General features: G+C 36.0%; 1 pseudogene; it reads left to right on the plus strand.

The window, feature by feature from the left end:
• Positions 1-21,478: 21,478 nt before the first annotated feature.
• LOC118540956 (U6 spliceosomal RNA) lies at positions 21,479-21,560 on the plus strand (annotated as a pseudogene).
• The last annotated feature ends 291 nt before the right edge of the window (positions 21,561-21,851 follow it).

Raw genomic sequence — 21,851 nt, forward strand, 5'->3', positions numbered from 1 at the left:
GAATCATGGAACACTACAGCAAAAACTAATGATGTAATGTATGGTGATTAACATAACATAATAAAAAAATAAATTGAATAAAATAAAATAATTTAATGATCTCACCACAAAAAAAATAAAATAAAATTTTTGTCATACATATATTTACAAATTCCTATTGTGCTTCAATCACTCTAGCAGATTATGAAAATACAAAAATGAGTAAAGTTCCTGCCATGTGAATATAATCTATAAGATAAATATCATAATAGAAATTTGTACAAATTCTCATGGAAGTAGACAGGAGGAAAGTTCTCACTGAGTTGAGGAGAGTTCTGAAAGTTCCTTTTGTGATCATGTAAGTTTGTTTAGTTTAGATAAGCAAAGCAAACCTACCTATGTATTGGAGGTTATTCTGTAAGAGCACTGTTATGATTTTCCTCCTTAAAAAGTAGAAGCGGGGCACCTCGGTGGCTCAGTCTAGATGGTTTGTCTCTCCAGATCCACTGCTCTGCAGCTTGGGTGAGTGATCCCTCAACCATTCTCCTGATTTCAGGATTTTTTGGCCTCTTTTCTCTTCACTCTGTTCTTCTTCTCCAGAGTTCCTGTTGGTCAGATGAGGGGCCATATAGATTGATCTTTGGAATTTTCTTTTCTTTTTCTTTTTTTAGATTTTATTTATTTATTTGAGAGAGAGAGAGAGAGCATAAGCGGGGAGGGGTGGAGGGAAAGGGAGAAGCAGTTGCCCTGCTAAGCTCAGAGCCTGGCATGGGGCTCAATCCAGGGACTCCAGGATCATGATCTGAGCCTAAGGCAGATGCTTAACCGACTGAGCCACCCAATACCCCCTGATCTTCGGAATTTTCTTTAACAGCTTTTTCCCTAATTTTTGTCTCTGTGTCATTGTGTTCTACTTTCTGGGACATTTCCTCTACCTTAGCTTCTGGACATTCTATTTATTTCTTCTTAATTTCAATTCTCATATTTTTAATTTCTAAGATTTCATTTTTGGAAGGAGGTGAGCTTTGTTCTTTTTCTTATAGCTTCCTGGGTTTTTTTTTTCCGACTATTAGTACAACTTCCTTTCTTATCTGGTTCATTATTTTAACAATTTAGTTTATTTTATATTATCCTTGATCCAATGTCTCTGCTTGTTTCTGTCTCTCTTTTTCTCTCTCTCTTTCTGTTTGTTTTGGTCTCTTTGTTTTGGAGGCTTTTGTTTAAGTATCTCAAAATGTCCTCTCTCTGTTTATAATTGAGTAAAGACCACTGAACTTCTCTGTAGGGGAAATAGGGGAGTTGTTGATCCTTCTCTATATAATGTCGGTGGTTACATTGGGAGTTCACCTGATGTCTCTGGGACACCTCATTGCTTGAGAGGATATTCTAGTTTCCTGCCTCATGAAATATATGCCTGAATGCTGTCCTGGGAACAAGGCAGGGAGAGAGCAGAAGGGAGACTCAGATCAGTCAACATTCAGGTTTTCATCTAATCCCCTGGTGTCAGCTCTGTGCCTCGCCCTTGCTTTCAGCTATACCTGTGTCCCCAATTTTCAGGCAATAAACGTCTGGCTTGTGTGTGGGTGTGCGTGAATAGGTCGAAATGGGTTGGTAGCAGCTTGCCTGAGCAGGGTGGAGAAGGGGAAGTGAAGGCCAGTTGCACTGTCTATGGATTTGAATCTGATTGGCACTTGTAGTCACAGCCATCAGGCTTCTGCAAACACTTAGATTGGAACTGCCTTTGTTCTTGTGAGTCAACTGCAATTCTCGAAGCATCTTTGCAGGTTCCTAAAATTTCTTCAGATTTATGCTATATTCTATTGTTCTATTGTTCTTGAGGGCTAATACATTTTTTTTTCTAATTTGCTGGGGTTTGATGGTGTTTTAGAAAGGAGAGAAGACGAACACGTATGCTCAATCCACTATGATTATGGAGAAATGCCCTTCAATATATTTTGAAGGGGAGAAATCAAGAAGACACATTCCAACAGAGTAAAAATCTCTCCATCCTCAGGCCTGAGAGGAGTTGAGAAAATTAGGTCTAAGAATTACCTTTGGGAACATTACATTACAAATCTGAGGCTCCATCTACACCCCTGACTTACTTCCCAATATTTCTCTTGTAATTTTCACAATGGACTGAATTGGCTTCACATTAAATTCAGGAAAAGTGGGGATGTCTTGAGCAGTAGCTGATATACAAGAAGAATAAGACAAAATGATACTTTATTTTACTAATTATGGGCAAATTAAAGTATGTTTATTTAAATATGCAGTATTTTGAATGACTTTTATTTACTACAATGTTATAGCTATAGATAGTTGTTTTCGAAATTATGATAATTGAAATATTTTGCTATCCAGATTTTAAAATGCAGATGAATCTTTATAAGTTTCAAGAGCTTATAGTCTTAATTTTTAGAATGAATAAAAGTCCATTTTCATATGCTTTGATGCTTCTGAATGAAATAAGCAATTTGCCATTGATATCAAATAATAAATCTGAATATATTGGTCAGATTCATAGGAATCATAAGCGTGGATCTGTCAAAGACGTAAGGAGGTCATCTGGCATACAGAGCAGATTTCTTTTTATTGAAGTGAAATACGCCCATTTTACAGCTGAGGTAGCTGGTACTCGTGATATAGCTTCTGCCGTTACCAATGGGAGAACCTTGTCTCCTGCTTCCCTAAACCAGTGCTCTTAAGTTTCCAAGAGAAACTCTATTATGATAGAACTAGAGGGAGGACTCCCAACTAAAATAAGTGCAAGCTAGATTGTTAGAGTCCCTTAGAACAATAGAATCTGGACCACTGATTGCTCAGTGACTGAATAGCCTTTGGACATCCTCTGCCCCGGTTAAAACTTCCAGTTAATTACTCCTTCCGTACATCTCTGCACACTGCCTCCCAAGAGCCCGTCCGGCGAGAGAACGATCTTCCCTTTCCTTTCCAACGTGTAACTCATACAGCCGTAGTCAGTGTGTGATATTTCAATTGCTAGTTTTCAAAAATGTGGGCAAATATCAACTGGTTTGGAATTGAGATACCACGATCATTTCATCTTTGATTTAGAGCACACTTTAACCTCAGGTGCCGCGAGGCAAAAGGTTAATGCATCGACCTGCTGCTTCGGGTAACCACCTTGCCATAACGGTCTTGTTTTTTGCCCCAGCTTGGTACCTATTTCAATATACTTTACAGCTAGTAGGTAAATATGACATTCAGATTTTATTCCCAAGAGCACTGAAAGCTACTGAGATAGTACTATCTCAAATAATAGATGTTAGGGATATTTTCTTGTTTGAGGTTTATCTTTTAAAAATTCTTATTTTTTTTTTCCTTATGGAATAAAATCAGAGAGTGTTGCTTTTGGTATATCAAGGTAAGGAGAAACAAATTATGTACCGATTATGTTTAAGCTTTCCTTTTATAAAATTACTTAAATATTTACATCTCCTGGAAAACAATATTTTGCTATAATAATAAGTAGGTGTGTGTTTGGGGATAGTGGGGAAGTAACAGAAATAGAATAACCTCAGGAATGGAAATTATACACTTAGCCTTTATGTAATTTTAGTGTATGATTGTGTAATATGCTATCACATGTCCATCTAACATAATTACATATTGTTCATCTTAATTGTCTTGTGCTTTTGTTCTCATACATTCTATTTATTGTATTTTTCTTCTTCAGATACCTATCCTTAATATATTTACTCAGAAATATAAGTGTTGTTATAGCCAGGAATATTCCCATACTTGGAGAACCAAAATAGCAAGAAAATAGTAATTAGCACAAGACCAGTGGAATTTCTGGTGAAAGGACATGAAAATAAAGCAAATAGCGTGACTTCATTTGCTAATTGACTACTTAAATCCACACTCATGGGAGGGGTTTACAAAATGTGTATTTAAACTGGCAGGTGATGTTTCTACCACAATAATGCCATCATCATCATTCTTTCAGGTTGATGGGAAAACTAGGGGCTACTTTTCCTTCCCAGCGTGTGGCAAGCTGTGAAGCTTTAAGCTGATTAAAAAAACAAAGGCATCTCTTTTAAATCTAGAGATCTTGTCTTCAACAAGTATGAAGCTAATGTTTCTCCACAGGGAGACAAACTTGGAAGTGAGAAAACAGGCGACTTTTAACACTGTTATTGCCTTATACTGTTATTAATTGTTGCTCTTTATTGCTAAACTTTAAAAATTCAATTTCTTCTTAGTTTTCCTTTTTAATTCTTTTTTAAATCAGTACACATAGATAGTGAATGATCCAAATCTTGTATTTGTTCACTCATTTTTTTTTCCTTTTAGTTTCAATATTGTGAGGAAATTGAGAGCCCAGAACATCTTAACACTGCATCCATTCCTTGAGAGGATACAGAATCATCCTTTAGTATTCTGAAAAAGAATGAGGCTAGCTACCTGCAAAAATATTCACTGTGGTTTAAGTTATGAACGTCCCACACAAGTTTTTGTAAACATTTAAAAATACTGAAAGATCATCATGCTATGTGTCAAAAAACAAAGGAAAAATAAAGGAGAACAATTCAGAAGGAAAAAGAAAATTACTTTCATGTGGTATGAATTTTGAGGACACAAATAGACGAAGGTAAGGGGTACAAAAAACTTTTAGGTACAATTTTTCTGCAGTTGAAAGAGAGGAAACTACAATTATGCAAGATGAAAATATTTATTCCTTTAACCATTTATGTATTCCCCACTTTGTTTCACAAATCATTACAGACAGACATACTGAAATCTGGATATGAAAAATTTTATCCCAAAACATAGGTTTCTGTTTTATTTTTCCTTATCACTGCATGGGATCAGCTATGAATCACCAGTCAATATGTTCAATATCAATGGCAGGATATGTTTCACAAATGTCCTAAATCTCGCACCAAGCACCATTACTGAACAGGAAATGAGTGCTTTGGTTGAGCAGGTCCAGAGGAAAATAGTATAAATTATACACTTGCATATCAATTAAGAGCAGTTAGAGGTTATTTGTGTAAATGACTTCCATACCACTAGGTTCTGAATGATGGGGGTTGTTTGGATTTATCAATGATTCTCAATCACCTGCCCCTTAATTACAGATTGCTCTCCAAACCTATAGTTAGGAGTATTAAAGTGAATGTTCCTGTCATTCGAATCATGGTGTGGAGTTGTATGGGTCGCCACGTTAAAAGAGAATTCATTATGTCGGTTTCAGGGACTAATGTCGGTGATCACTTTCTCTATTTACTACCGTTGTATTGAGTAAATTATGCATAGCACTTCACTGAATGGCTGAAGTTAATTTAAAATAAGTACTCCTATATAATGGTAAAAAGTGAAACCGACCTGATTACTCTTGGCCTTTCCTGAATCACTTCACTGGGTTCATGTTATGGTAGTATATAATCACTTGGGCATCACATCTGGAATAAAACTACTCTATCATGATAACTTTTGAAAGATTTTATTAATCCAAGGACATAGCACATAAAATGGTTCTTACTTTTCAAGAGTTAGAAACATGAAATGCATCACACTGTTGAGAAAAATTTTGCCCAAGATTTCCAGGACTTATCAGAGCTATAACAAGAGAAAATATGTGATAGTGAGTTGATACAGGAATGTGAAATGATTTGAAAAACTTGTCTTGATTTGTAGGAAAATCCAGCTACTGTATAAAATGCAAACTAAAACATCCCCACCTTCTTCTCCATCCTGTGCCTAACCCACCCAAGAGACATTGAACACCATGGATCTCGCTTCTGAAAATAATTGAAAATTAACCAAAGTGTGGCTGTGTGTGGGGGGGGGCACATGTATATAAATACTTGCAATTTGGTTATGTCACCTCTTTAACTTAATAATATTTCTTTTAATTCCTGTAATTCTGTGTCTTATGCTAATGAAATCAGTGTGTGCTGTAAATAAACCACTCATCAACAAAATTTAAAAACAGAGCGAATGCATTTATCCAGTCTCATGTCTTTCTCTGTCTTGCCACTACCACAAATGCTTTAGATTTCTATTCGAAAACACAAGAAGATTAAAATCACAGTGTTTCATACATATATTTTATAAAAATACCAAATTTGATTTTATTCAACAGTTACAGAATTCTATGGATATGCTGTGTGATAATCATTGTTTTAAAATCTGTTTCAAATTACCAATAAGTCTCATGGAACCTGTGCTCCAAAGGACACACCAGGAGTATTGTTGCAGGACAACATTGAGATAGATTTCATGATGAGAACTAAATAAAACTCTATGTGGAACAGCAGACCTTTTCCAGGGTAGGAGGAGAAAAACAAAAGAACGCTTCAACTGCATTCAGTAGTAAGCTCATCTCAAGGAAATCTTTTAGGGGATTATTATACCTTAATTTCAAATTCTAATTCTGAAAATTTAGAACCACTGACTGCAATGGGTTGGTTTTGCCTACTTCCTTGTTTTCATAGTTTATTTGGAAAAAAAGAGAAGCGCAGATAAGATCTAAGGTTTCTAAAAAATGCCAAGCAAAATAACTATTCAAGGAAAATATACCATTAGGAAGGACAAAGTAGAAAAATGGAAGTTCCTGGATATGTTAAAAAGTTTTTTTCTCACACTTAATAGCATACCAGATGAAAAAGAATATGTCCATAAAATACTGAAATTAGGGGAAAATACATCATGCAACCTTAATAAATGTTGTACATAATATATATCTTTTTCTTTTCAAGATTGAAAATCTGCTAGATTTCCTCCCTTAAATATTTTCACCTACCTGACATATTTACATGTTAATTACATCCAATTCAACAGTATATTTTTGAGCATAGGGGATATTTCCTATTGGAAACTTTGCTGATAGAAAAGTGAACGGTTTTCAAAAAGACTATCTCTTAGGTGTCCCAATTCTTAGTGAACTAGCTTCTTGAACTTTTTATATTACGTGGTTTTTAAGTAATAAAAGCATATTTGCAAATATGTAACAACTTCAGCATCAGAATGGACTAATACACACTTTTCGTAATTTATTATTTCCTTTTTTAAGAGCTGTATCTGTGTTAAGTACAATTAATGTCTATTCATATCTCATTTATAGATTCTATAGGTCCAGCTACAATTTTTTCGAATTTTTCTTCAGATATAAAATACCTTTACATATGGTTCAAGCTTTATGCCCAAATAGGTTTACCATATTGTAATTAAATATTGGTTTTCTCAGACATGCATATTTTATGAACTGAAAGCCATAAATCTTTCTACAAATACTGAATATGGTCACAATGTAGAATTATAAATTTTGTACTCAAAAAACAGGTATATACAACATTTTGATGTTAATTTGGATCTGTAATCAAAGAAAAATAAACTTTAAATTTTCAATTCTATATTATAAATGTTTCCATTTTAAATTATAAATGCTTTTATTTTTAAATAAGCTCTTACAGAAAATATTCAATATTGCTAGATTTCAAACTAAAATATAAACTTTCATGAGTAAGAAACTATCCATTTCAAATTATCTACTGAACTATAAGGTTATATCAGGGAATCGGGTGCCTGGGTGGCTCAGTTGGTTAAGCGACTGCCTTCGGCTCAGGTCATGATCCTGGAGTCCCAGGATCGAGTCCCGCATCGGGCTTCCTGCTCAGCAGGGAGTCTGCTTCTCCCTCTGACCCTCCTCCCTCTCATATGCTCTCTCTCTCTCTCATTCTCGCTCTCTCAAATAAATAAATAGAATCTTAAAAAAAAAAAAAAGGTTATATCAGGGAAAATATGAGCAAGAATATTTCTACCCCTCTTGGTTATAGCTAAACTCGGTCTTGAGTTAAAACATTTATGCCAAGTGAGAGCATAATTTTCTTTAATTTAAATTTAATTCTTAAAATTAAACAAACTGGGAATCTTTGGGAAGAGGTATTTAATATCTTGCAAGCACATTTTTAAAAGTGAAGTAGAATAAAAGGTATATCCTCTAAAAGTTTGTTACTATTGTAATAATTCTCTTCAATTGGGTGTTGGATTTCTACTCTGACTCTACATTGACTCCACCCATCTATAAAATGTTGAATCCACTTTCTAAACCATAACTCTAACCTGTATTCTCTTTTATTGTTGATCTTGGCACCCCAACAACTCCACCACACCACTCTTAACATCCATCCCTTCTTCTACCATCATAAATACTCATAGCTGTTTTTTTCCCTATGGTGGAGATCAAAATAATAGGATTTAATTTAATGTCCTATGGCATTAAGATATTTTCAATATTTATCCTGGAAAGTAGCACTGTATATCCCCTCTTGAATTAGAAAAATTGGATCCAGCATAGAGTGTGGTATTAAGAGAGAGAGACAGAGAGAGGGGGACTGAGACATAGTGATATGATAATAAGTAGTAACTATAGTCTGTGGCATCCTGATTTATCTGGAGTTAAATGGTTGCCAAGGAGAATTCAGGTGAAAACAAAGGCAGCTTGAGCCCACAATCCATTTTAAGGATTATAGGACTTATTAGTACATTTAATAAAGGAGAGAAGTATTAGGCATGTATGAACACATAAAAATTGATTAAAGTATCTCCAATCACTGGTTTAAACAACAACAACAAAAAAATTTGAAGAAAATGAAGAACTTCACAAAGAGTGTGCTAAGAAACTCTGGATCAATGTTCAACTATAAATATTTTGTTTCTGTCTCTGTTTTAAGTGAATAGAACTAAACCAAAAAACAAAAGACCACATTTTAAATAACCATTTTATAATCATGTAGGCAAAACCTGCCAGAAAAGAAATAGGTTTTACAGAGCCTTAAGATTAAAGAAAAAATTACCTCAAAGCTTTTTTTTTTTAAGATTTTATTTATTTATTTGACAGAGAGAGACACAGCGAGAGAGAGGGAACACAAGCAGGGGGAGTGGGAGAGGGAGAAGCAGGCTTCCCGCCGAGCAGGGAGCCCGATGTGGGGCTCGATCCCACGACCCTGGGCTCATGACCTGAGCCGAAAGCAGACGCTTAACGACTGAGCCACCCAGGTGCCCGACCTCAAAGCTTTTTAATTCCATAATTTCAAAATTTCTCCAAATGATCAACATAAAAATAGGGCAAAATTAAGAAAGCCTATTTCTTTACAGTGTAGTTCATAATGTTATTAGTATCTGTTCTATCTCAATTAATGATGTGCTTTCTTGGAAAAAAAAAGAGGAAAAATACACTTCTTATTCTTAGGAATTTAATATTTATTTGGGTGAGTAACTCGTATGCCTATGAAGAAATCTAAAACTCAATTAAAAGAAATATAAATATGTAGAAATTAGCTTCTTCTTATCTAATGAAGAACAAATATGTAAATGATCTAAGATTTATATGCTACTTATGAGCCTTACTGTTCACAGTAGGTATGTTTTTAAAATACCTGTATAAATTTAATTTATCTAAAGTGAATAACATTTTAAAGCAGGAGATGAGATTAGCATTTAAAAATATTCAAATCATTTTTTCTAAAATGTGGAAATTCCTTTGCAAAGGAAATAATTACCCTGAATTATATGATTTTTAAATTTGGATTTTTTAATCAGTATATTAGTATACATTTAATTAAAAGTAGAGATCTTATATGTTTAATCTACATATGCTTGAAAAATAAAACAATTTTATCACTATAATTTTAAAGTAAGATTTATTTTTTCATTTGATCTCTCAAAAATATGTAATGAATTGTTGAAAAGGAGATTGTCAATTCAATAACATGATTTTGACTCTTAATATTTCAAAGGCCTTATAATGCTTTCTTTAATATGTATCTTTAGTTTTACTGTCACAAAACCCAGGCCAATCAGTTTTCATTTGTAAATGTAATTGCCACCACTGCATGCTCAAAAATAATAATAAATAATACTTATAATATTTATTGTGATATTTAATTATTGTGGATTGTGGATTAGTAATTAAACAATATAGTACTTAGCAACTGTTCTAATGCTTACTCTGGGTCATTGGCTATAAAGTTGATTACATTTCAAATTTGCCAAGGATTCAAAGTTTTTGTCCCAAAGAGGTTAATTGGAAGCATGAAGCCTAATCAAGGCCCAATAGACTGACTCTAGAATATGTTTTTACTGTTAGCAAGTTTTAACCAAATGAGAGGGAACATGTAATATTTCTTCTTCCTATCTAGATAATGCTAGCTCTCCCATATACATTCCAACTGGTTTCCAGAATTAATTTGCTAACTATGCCAATAGTTTTCCATCCTCCACCACTGACATGTATCGGGGCAGATGGGTCAAAACACAAAGCTAGGCTTCCCATGGGGAAGGATATGAGTTGGCTCTATAAGTACAGAGTTTGGGAGGTGAGAGATTACCTAAAACAGCAATTCCCAAAATTTAATATGCATACTAATTACCTGGAGAACTTGCAGAAATGTGAATTCTGATTTTAGTAGCTCTTAGGTGGGGCTTAATATTTTGTACTCTTAATAAGTTCACAGGTAACACAGACGCTAAGTCATCCATGACTGTACTTTGCATATAATCATTTCAATTTATAAATGAGAAAAATTGAGAAACCTGAGTCCTGGACAGGCTGTTTTAGAGATGGACATTGGTACTCAGCTGAATATAAGTCCAACATGACCAAAAACTTATACCTTATAGTTAATCTTACTGGAAGATCTTAAAGAACAGTAATCATGTGTTGAACACAATTTCATCAGCCATAGCACCTACCCCAGGGTTTGATCTGTGCGAGGTTTATCGAATAAATATTCCCTGAAGGAATTAAACATGAGAAACTTTGCCTTTGTTTTCATCTCACTAAGTAGCTACGATCCAGCTTTAATCCTTGCCCGAGCAGCTTCTCTTCCAGTGTTCTCCGTATCAGTAACAACACCTTATCCGCACAGCTGCACATGACAGAAACTTGGAAGCCATCCATGACAGGGCCCTGTCCCAGACATCTAATATGTGGAAAATACTTATTGATTCCAGAAGAAAGAGATATCTTAAATTTGTTCACATCTGTCCAGTGTCACTGTCACCTTCCCCATCCAAGACTTTACCATCTCTCTACTAAACAATCAAAGCCTTCTCCATTGCTCCTCAAACTATCAGAGTTTCTTTCATTTTTCCCCCAACCTGAAAACCACCCAACTGTTTGCTCAATTCTGCTTTTGACCTCCCCCATCAATTCTCCTCATAGTATCTAAATAGATATTCTTAAAATATTAATTACATCTTGTCACACCCTTGCTTAAAACTTTTCAAAACTGCTCCATTGGACCTAATCTAAAGTCCAAAACACTAAAGCCCAGAATCGTGTTGATTATCTAGCATCTGCACACCTCTTAAGCCTCACGCTGAGCTATTCTCCCCTAACTCAACACTCTGACTCAGGCCTTTTTTGGTACCTCAGTCTTACATGTCCTTCTGGAAGCTCTGTCTGGAAAACTCTCTTGCCTATTTTATACAATGCAACTTCTACTCATCCTTCAGCTTAAATATTACATGCTCAAAAAGACCTTCTCTGACATCCTATCCTGCAGAAGTCATCCTGTTCTCATGATACCACATGCCTTTTATGAATCATTATAGTCAATGTATTATATGTGTATTTGTGTGATTAGTTGCTTAATTTCAATACCTCTTACTAAACTTCAATATCCATAAGGACAAGAAATGTGCATTGACCACCCCTTTACTCTCAGTCTTCTATTCTAGCTCATGAAAAATGCTTAATAAATACACTAAACAAATGAAATGATCTGTCCACGTCAAGCAGTTGAGAGCTTTCTAGAGCTATTGTAGGAGAAGATGTTCCACACTCTAATCTTTTAGTGATCATGTGAATGGCCAATTAGAAGATGAGGAAAGTCAAAGGTAAAGAAGAAGAGGGAGGAAAGAAGTTTCTTTATTACCTCAATCTACACAGTCAGGCATACATAGACTCACACACCACCACCACAACCAACAGCAACAACAACCTTAACTGTAGCCAAACTCTGGGTGCTCTATCTAAAGAAAATCATCTAACTCTCAGGGATTCATTTGCCTCATCCATCAAATAAGAATTGTATCAAATTATATTCTAACATTTGAAGATTTCGGAGTCTATAGGCTGACGGAGCACATGGCTCTTTTCCATTCAACACTGATTTTACTTCTATAACAGCTTTTTGTCTTAAATCTTAAAACATTTCTACTCATCAGAACCACACTTTCAAGTGGAAATTACCATGAAGTACCATAACCATCATAAGCAAACATTTCATGAATTTCTTACGTGACATCAGAGATAAGAAAGTGTTATACACTAACATAGACCTGGGGAGAAATGATGCACGTCCTCCTCTAACTTGTCTGCTACTTAGCAGTTTGAGCCATGCCTTCCTTCTTGAAACTTTCTCCTCCCTTGGCCACCAAGTCTCTGCTGGTTCTTCTATTTATGCAACCACTACTTTTTACAGTTACTTTATGCCAATTGATAAAAGGTATAATGTTGCTTTTAGAAATCATGAGTAGTACAAGGTATGCATTATATTCGTAATAAGTATTAAGAAATTAGCTTATTGACAATTTAATTAAGTTCTGCTTAGCAGGAAAAGAATTTGGCTCATTCTTAAAATGTGGAAAGGTCACCTGAATTTTTTGTGTCAATGTTGTATCACCTAATTTGAGTCCTTAAATGACATATGATCTTTGGTATACATGTGAATGGTGAATAGTCACATATACTATGTCCATGCCTAGAGATTTGGAATCTATACAAACCTGAGTATTCCATCACTAGGCCTGTGAGTCAATTTTAGAGAGGGGGAAAAACATCACTAAATTCAAACCTGAGAGAGACAAGGTACGGAGTTTTGCATAGAATTAAAAGTGGTCTGGTGGAACGCCTGGGTGGCTCAATTGGTTAAGCATCTGACTCTTGGTTTCTGCTGGGGTAGTGATCTCAGCGTTGTGAGATTGAGCCCCGTATCGGGCTCTGTGCTCAGTGTGGAGTCTGCTTAAGATTCTCTCCCCTCTCCCTCCGGCCCTCTCCCCTGTGCGTGCTCTCTCTCTCTCTTCTTTTCTCTCTCTCTCTCTTCTTTTCTCTCTCTCTCTCAAATAAATAAATAAATCTTTAAAAAAAGTGGTCTAGTGAGGGAATAAATACAAGGTATAACAACTTCTCAGTTTCATTTTTGTCAATCTCTCAGAAGACCTTGACTATCTAAAAAGAAATATGCCCTTGTCTGAACATGTGTCTCAAAGTATTCCAAGGTATTCCAAGGAGGTATAGCCTCCTTTTCAAAGTTAAAGTTATCCTATTACTCTCCTTCCAATATGTCTCATGAAACCAGTTGATGGCATTTTCACTGTCTTGTGCTCCCATTTAGCAGCTGTGTGACTCTATTTCCTGAAGCATCTTCCTTGCCTATGGAAATTTTTGTGACTCACAGATCAATTTTCTTTCAAAGTGTTACCACATGACTGGAATTACAGAGCTTAGCTGGCTACATACTCTGAAACTAAACTACCAAAGTTCAAATTTTGGATTTATTTCTTATTGACCAAATAAATTCGGGCAAGTTTCCCAACCTTTCTGAATATCCACATAGGGTTACTGTAATAATTTAAAAACTGAATACAAATAAAGCACATCAGTTGAAAATATGGTAAGTGTGTGCTCAATAAAAGCTGTTAGTATTCCCTTTTAAAAATATTTATATACTGTATATTTATATACTGTATCTCTCACAATTTTCAGAAACTTTAGTAAAATATACTATGGCATGACCCTCCCACTCTATAATTTTAGAAGTTCACATGTGTAAAGATTGAAATTTGGTGTCCAATACTCACAAGATTGAACAAGTCACCTCAAAAATTTCACAAGAAATATTTCACAGACAAATGGCCAAGAACAATATTTCCCTATGGAAAAAAATGATATATTTTCTCTCTTCTTTTCTAGATGTCCAGGATTATGGATGTAGGTCCAAAGTGATGGGGTACAACTTTTCAACCCACAACCTGGGTTCAAAATCTGCTCTGCCTCTTTGGAGTAGAGGAGAAGAGGAGCACACCAAATAAAAGTGAAATTTGAGAGGAATTTAAGAATGAAGAAATGGGGAAAACTTATGGCATGACAGACATCATTAATTTAATATTACTTTAAAATTAACTATTTCCGGGGGCCCCTGGGTGGCTCAGTGGTTAAGCATCCGCCTTTGGCTTGGGTCGTGATCCCAGGTTCCTGGGATCTAGCCCTGCATCAGGCTCCCTGCTCCGAGGGGAGCCTGTTTCTCCCTCTCCCACTCCCCCTGCTTATGTTCCTTCTCTTGCTGTCTCTCACTGTCAAATAAATAAATAAAATCTTTAAATGAAATAAAATAAATTTAAAAAAATAAAATTAACTATTGCCAGCATATCCATAAACCCTAAATCAGGTTTGATCTGTTACATCTTTACTAAGTTTGAAATGACTTGGGAAGTTTCAAAAAAGTGGTAGCATTTAAGATATAAAGAATGAGAAGTAAATCCTTACAGAAAAATATTAGGACTATTAATCATTTTGTTATTCTTAAAATGGAAAACCTAATTAATTGCTGTCCTGTGTTCCTAGTTGTGCTTATTCTTCAGAATGAGCCCTTCTTAGCTGATATTTCAAATGGGCACATGAAGATTTCTTGAACTAAATAACTAATACACCAGCACTGGCACTTAACATTTCAGAAAAAACTCCTTAAAATTTCTTTTACTTCTTAGGTCCTTTCACTATTTAGTTTTGGTAATACAAGTTAGATAATACCATCATACTGAATTAGGAGTAAATATTGCTATTTTTCCCTATCGCCTTATAAGGCTAGATATTATATCATACCCTCTTGATTTATGCTGCAGGAATCCAAGAGTTTTTGCCATTTAAGAAAACATTCCAGTAACTTCTGAATAAAAGCAATTATCTTTACAAATATAGGGCACTTGAATCACAAGCTAAAGTTGTTGTCTCAGTATTTGAGAGGTAAATAATAAATTATGTAATTCCATAACATATATTTTATATCCAAGGAAAGTATAATGATAATAAGAAGAGCAAATAATTTGTTGAGCATTCACTATATATTAGGCACTGTTTTCATATAATGCTCACGTCAACACTATGAGGGAATACAATTATCCCCATTATCACTGACAGGTAATTAGCCCAACATCGCTAGCTAGTGAATGAAGGAGCAAAATTAAACCCAGATTGTAAAGCCCACAGTAAAAGTTAACCTACACTATGTCAAAGAGTGATTTATTGCATCTGTGAGAGTACACCACTCTATAGGCTCATGATTAGTTGGTTACACACTCTACTTGGGTTGGAGGTGAAAAAGAAGCCCCAAAGTAGAACGCAGCCCTCGGTGAGCCATATCTAAGTGAGTACAGCTTTCCTGGGTCTTCATGGTTTTCTCTTTTACTTCTTTTATTCTTTTTTGAATAATCTCCTCTCTTTATACTACCCTGTGACGCATGCAGTGAAAGGAACCTGTGCTTCCTGCCCTTTGAAAAAGGTCCATTCCACATTTCGCTCTTCCTCATCCTCCCCTGCTGGCCTGTTTGTATGGAATTTGGAAGTTTAGGCAAACTTTGCTCCAGAATTTAGATTCGTTTTCTTTCTTTCACTTGTTGCTTTTTCTACCTCAGATTCATTTCGCCTCGTCCTTCTTGAACCCAAGCAAAACTAATGGCATTAATCCTTATTTTAATGCCCAAATTAGGGAGGTTGGGAAATGTGACAAGTCTGCATTTTGTCTAGATATTGAGCTAAAGTGACAAGAGGGATCTTGTGACTCACAGGTGGTCTAGTAAATTTCACTTGGGAATTGCACAGAAGCTGGTATCAAAGCCCAGTCAGAAGTTAAGAAATCTTTGGCTGATTTGCTCAGCACACACATCCCCTGAAGATCATTTTGGAAGGGGTAGCACAGGGCAGAATGTGAGGCAAGGACTCATGGGCAGGCTTGGCCTATTCACTATCTGTCTCTCCTTTTCACCATGTAGTCACCATAAATGGCAATCATGCCTATATAAAATATTTTCTTGGACTAGCTTAATGTATGATCCCATTTTGATATTTTCTGACCACCGTTGTAGATTGAAGCAGCAGAACACACAATCTGTTTTACTGCTTAGAAGTTTTAAGACTCAAATATCCTCAATTACTCAATGTCCCTGTATGCCATAGTTATTTTCAGGTGTGTCTGTTTTGTTTATTTGTTTTTTGCAAGACAACTTTTATGCTCAATCTCACTCTGAATGGGAGCTATTGGTTTATAATCTAACAGTAAAGCAAAAATATACACATTATTTAAAATGTTAAATAGCACAACTATAAGCTATCACTACCAAAATGTTTACATTAGTGCACAATGAGCAATCAAATGCCCGCTGAGAACCTAAGAGTCTGCCACAGAAGACATTGCCCTGAAGACTTATAGTTGAGACTGCGTCTTGGCTTGGGATGAACAGGAAGATTTAATGACAGTCAGGGAGAAATAAAAGCATGGCAGTTCGGAACATAGGCATAATCATCCATTGTTAATACTAGAATAATTAAAGTCAATTATTTGTAATTTGGTTTACTTTATAAACATTCACGTTCTAACATGCCTCAAGACCTTTGCAATCATTCTCTCTGACAACAGTTCTCTTACTTCAGATTTTTTCATGTTTGTTCCTTCTCAGTCTTCATGCCTCAGCTTATCATTTTATTCCCACCAGCTGTCACTTCCTATCACATGAATGTATTTTTTCGTGGCGTGCACGAACGTCTAAAATGCACATTTGCTTTCTTCTTGTCTTTCACTCCTACTGGGAGTTTTTCTTTCCCACTGCATCCCCAGTGACTTGACCAAGTAGTAAATACAGATGATCTCTGACTTACAATTGTTTGACTTATGATTTTTTGACTTCATGATGGTGTAGAAGCAATATGCAATCATACTTCAAATCGTATTTCAAATTTTGAAATTTGATCTTTTCCCAGGCTAGTGATACGTGTTTTAATACTCTCCTGTGATGCCGGGCAGGGGCAGCAAGCCACAGCTTCCAGTCAGCCACACAATCACGAGGGTAAACAACCGATACACCTACACCTATTCTGCACCCGTACAACCATTCAGTTTTTCACTTTCAGTAGAATGTTGGTAAATTACATGAGACATTCAACATTTTATTATGAAACAGGCTTTGTGTTAGATGATTTTGCCCAACTGTAGGCTAATATAAGTGTTCTGAGCACATTTAATGTAGGCTAGGCTAAGCTATGTTGTTCTGCAGGTTAGGTGTATTAAATGCATTTTTAACTTAGAGTATTTTCAATTTATGATGGGCGTATCAGACCTCAATCCCATTGTAAATTGAGGAAAGTATGTAGTCAGTAATTGTGAGGTGAATGAATGAGTCACAAGGACTGTACGTTATATCCCAGTTGGGAAGGAAGAAGTGTTCAAAGGGGAGGGGAGGTAGGAAGGGAGGAACTTTTGCAGAACTAGCACACTATTTGACTCACAGAAGATATTCACAGACTGTCAGTCCAACTGATACTCAGTAAATGTTTGTTGAACCCAGCTGCATTAAAGAAGTTTCAGATGATTGTGGACAGAACCGAGAGCTCTAGTAGAGGAATAATGCAGAAAAACAGAAGCTGGAATCAAATTCAAAGGGATCTTAAATGTTAAGCAAAGAAGTTTGTGATAAACTAATGATAATGGGGAATAATGGAAGTTTTTTTGATCAGTAGGGAGTTAAGGTAAAATAGCTCTAGGAATAAAAAAAGGTTGGAAATTTGAGTCATGTGGTATGGTCCACCTTAGACTAAGAAAAGAAGAGAAAGAAAAAAACAAAGTCAGGAAGGGACTTACTGCAATAAACCAAACATATCATGATAGATGCCTATTCTAGAATGACATGATGGAATCAGTACCTATAGAAGAACTGGCAGGGTTTTTTACCTAATTCACTATGGGAAACAGAGAAGACTAAGAAATGACAAGGGGTTTGAACTTGGATGATAGGGAAACTGAACTTGTAGAAATACAGAATATAAAATAGACCAGGTTTTGAGAGAAAATAATGATATGTAGGTAGAAATGACTATTAGGCAAGTAGAAATACATAACTGGATATATGAGTTTTGAGGCTGGAGTGGGAGACATAGACTAGTATTTTCCAAAGTAAGTTCCATGGGATGTCATAAGGTGTTGAATAAGATATACAAAGAAAAGAAAAAGTAGCGACGGCCAGATAAATATAAATTCGAGAAGCGCTGAGTCAAAAAATTTCCTTACTGCAGAATGTCTGAGTCTTTAATATCCCGTGTGCCTTACAAACATCAATACAGTGGTTTTATATTGATAAAGCTTTCCAAATTTTTTCAAGCACCATTTATTTATTATGAAATATCTGTGAGGACTCCTAATCCACAGAAAGATAAAAATGGGAAAGACATAGATCATTGTTTAGTTTGCTAAGGTACCATAACAAAATACCACAGACTGAGTGGCTTAAACAGAAATTTATATCCTCACAGTTCTTAAAACTGGAAGTTCAAGAACAATGTGTCGACAGGTTTGGTGTCTTCTGAGGCCTTTCTTTGGCTTGCTAATGAGGCTTGCAGATGGGCCTTGCAAATAGCTGCCTTCTCTCTGTGCCCTCATATGGTCTCTCCTCTGTACATGTATTCTGTGGGTCCAAATTTCCTCTTTTTTTATGGATACCAGTCAGATTGGATTAGGGCTATCCTAAAGACCTCATGCTAACTTCATCACCTCTTTGAAGGCCCTATCTCCAAGTCTAGTCACAATCTGGGCTACTAGTGCTTATGGCTTCAACATATGAATTTTGGCGGCCACAAAGTAGCTCATAATAATTATCAATACAATGAGCATGGGTGGAAATCTCCAAAAAAGAAAGATTAAAGCCATAAGAAACTGGGTCCACAGACTGACATGGGGAAGACTCACAGTAAAAATAAAGCAAAAAGAGCCATGGAAGAGCTAAAGAAAGGACAGAAAGGTAGGACTGCCAGGATATTAAGCATCAGAGTGATGAAGTTTCCCTAGAAATACCAATGTATCCAAAAGTTATAGAGAGCAAAGAGAGAGATTTTAGAAGAGGTAACTTAATTAGGCAATACAGGAGTGTTGGTGACCTTTGGGATCCAAGTGAAGTAGTTTGAGATACAAGATATTAAGAACTGACAATATATTTAATTGTGAGAAACTAAATGCCATATTTGAGAAATCTGGCATTAAAAGAAAGGAAATAGCCTATAGGATGGAGTTACCATTTTAGACTGAATCATATGAAATTGTCATTTTTATAGGTCAAAAGAAAGTCAATTATCAGCAATTTCATATGATCCAACCTAAGAAATGATCTGTTTATTTTTAAGGAAGATCTAACATAGATAAGACAAGAGTAAGAAATATTGGGAAAAGTAGTACCGAAGAAGCTAGGAGTTAATAATTGAAAAGTTTGAGGAGAAACTGGGAGAATATTGGCAAAAAAATACTGAAGAAGGATCTTTTAGAAAGAAAATATTTTTTAAATAAGAAGAAAGTTTGAGGGGCGCCTGGGTGGCTCAGTTGGTTAAGCACCTGCCTGCAACTCAGGTCATGATCCTGGTGATCTGGGATTGAGTCTCTGGGATCCAGTCCCCATGTGGTATTCTGGATGGAGTCCCCAGGTTGGGCTTCCTGCTCAGCAGGGAACCTGCTTCTTCTCCCTCTCCCCCTGCCCCTCCCCCTGCTCATGCTGCCACACTCTCCCTCTCTCTCTCAAATAAATAAGTAAAATCTTAAAAAAAAGGAAGAGGAAGAAGAAGAAGAAGAAGAGGAAGAAGAAGAAGAAGAAGAAGAAGAAGAAGAAGAAGAAGAAGAAGAAGAAGAAGAAGAAGAAGAAGAAGGAGAAGAAGAAGGAGAAGAAGAAGAAGAAGAAAGTTTGAAAAATGTAATGAAGAAAGTATGAATAGATGGGCTCAATTTTTGAACTTCCAATAGAAAATTTAAAATGGAAGTCTCGACATCTACACATTTCCTAAGTGTTCAACAAATTTCTGCAAATGTTTCTTTAGTTAGACTCTAATTATTATCTACTATTTTATTATTTTGAGAGGTGGTATTTTTCTGGCATTATCTAGTAGAATATGACTTATAGCTTAAGAAAATTAAAAGGTATAAGATTTTGGGGCTCCTGGGTGGCTCAGTCGTTAAGCGTCTGCCTTTGGCTCAGGTCATGATCCCAGGGTCCTGGGATTGAGCCCCTCATTGGGCTCCCTGCTCGGTGGGGAGCCTGTTTCTCCCTCTCCCCCTGCTTGTGTTCCTGCTCTCGCTAACTCTCTCTCTCTGTCAAATAAATAAATAAAATCTTAAAAAAAAAAAAAGGTATAAGATTTCAAGTCTATTACTTTTTCTTATAAAGACAGTGATGATATAATAGAAATACAAGGCATTGTTCAACATTTCACATACTGCAGAGGCTATGCAATTAGCCAATGAACTTTTTCTACCTGCTTGCACATCTCAGGAGGATTCCACAAGTTCTTACAGTAACTGTGAACTCAAGTATAGAGGAAAAGTTCTGAAAAAATTCTGCTCCAGTTGAGGTAATGGGGAGATAAGACAAATAATCGGGTTGCTATCTAAATTCTCTGCTATCAGTCACTGCATACATACAAAATTCTACTGGCACAGCAAATAAATGGTAGCTACACAAAATTTGAAGTGAGAAGTCAGAGATTTTTACTATCTTTTCCCCAAGACAGGGAGAGAACACTGATATTTGTAATGCATTTTCACTACTTTATTCCCCAACCTGGCTGAGAAATACAAAGCATAGTCACAGGAATAAAAATAGTATGTCCTTAAGCATAAATTTAATTGGACAGTTTTGAAAGGAGAATAATACTTTAAGTTAAAATATAGTATTGGCTATAATACAAAATGTATATAAACTTTAATGATAAAAACTTGAAAATACTTATATGCAGCCAACCGCATCTGGCTCCGCCTCCAGAACCCACCTCTATAGAGAGTAGGACAGATTTTTCACATATTTGTTCTCCTCTGTCACTGGACTTGCTTTCTTAGAACAATTTGAGAACTGACAAGTGGAAAAAAAAAAAAGGGTTATTGCCTATCTAAACATCCAACGTACTGTCAAGGAGTGATATTGGCACTAAATGGAACACTGTTCTTCATGTACAAGAAAAGTATGTCATTTAAAAAGTTGTTCATATGAACAGATTGCTAACTTTGGTTTACCTAACACAAAATGTCTATAGCCAGACATGCACGGACATGGGTTTTATAGAAAGAGCGTTAGTGTTTGCAGAATGAACTTCTCAACAAGATACACAGTTAATCAAGTCCAGTTATCCAGAAAAAGAATTTTAAATTACAGTACTTGAGGGGTGCCCGGGTGGCTCAGTGGGTTAAGCGTCTGTCTTCAGCTCAGGTCATGATCGCCAGGTCCTGTGCTCGCTTCGGCAGCACATATACTAAAATTGGAACGATACAGAGAAGATTAGCATGGCCCCTGTGCAAGGATGACATGATCGCCAGGTCCTGGGATCGAGCCCCACCCACCTCGGGCTCACTACTTGGTGGGGAGTCTGCTTCTCCCACTCACTCTGCCCCTCCCCCCACTCGTGTGCATGCTCTCTCTCTCTCTCAAATAACTAAAATCTTTAAAAAAATTATAGTACTTGACATTAAAATTTATAATCAGTTAAAACTGGAGAACCAGCTATAGGTAAAATGGCAGGCAAACTAACCATTTGGGTAACGTAGTCCAAAGTTTACGTAGTAGAACCAATACTTTAAACTTGTCAGTGAAAAATAACAAAT

Source organism: Halichoerus grypus, chromosome 3 (assembly GCF_964656455.1).
Source record: "Halichoerus grypus chromosome 3, mHalGry1.hap1.1, whole genome shotgun sequence".
Lineage (NCBI taxonomy): Eukaryota > Metazoa > Chordata > Mammalia > Carnivora > Phocidae > Halichoerus > Halichoerus grypus.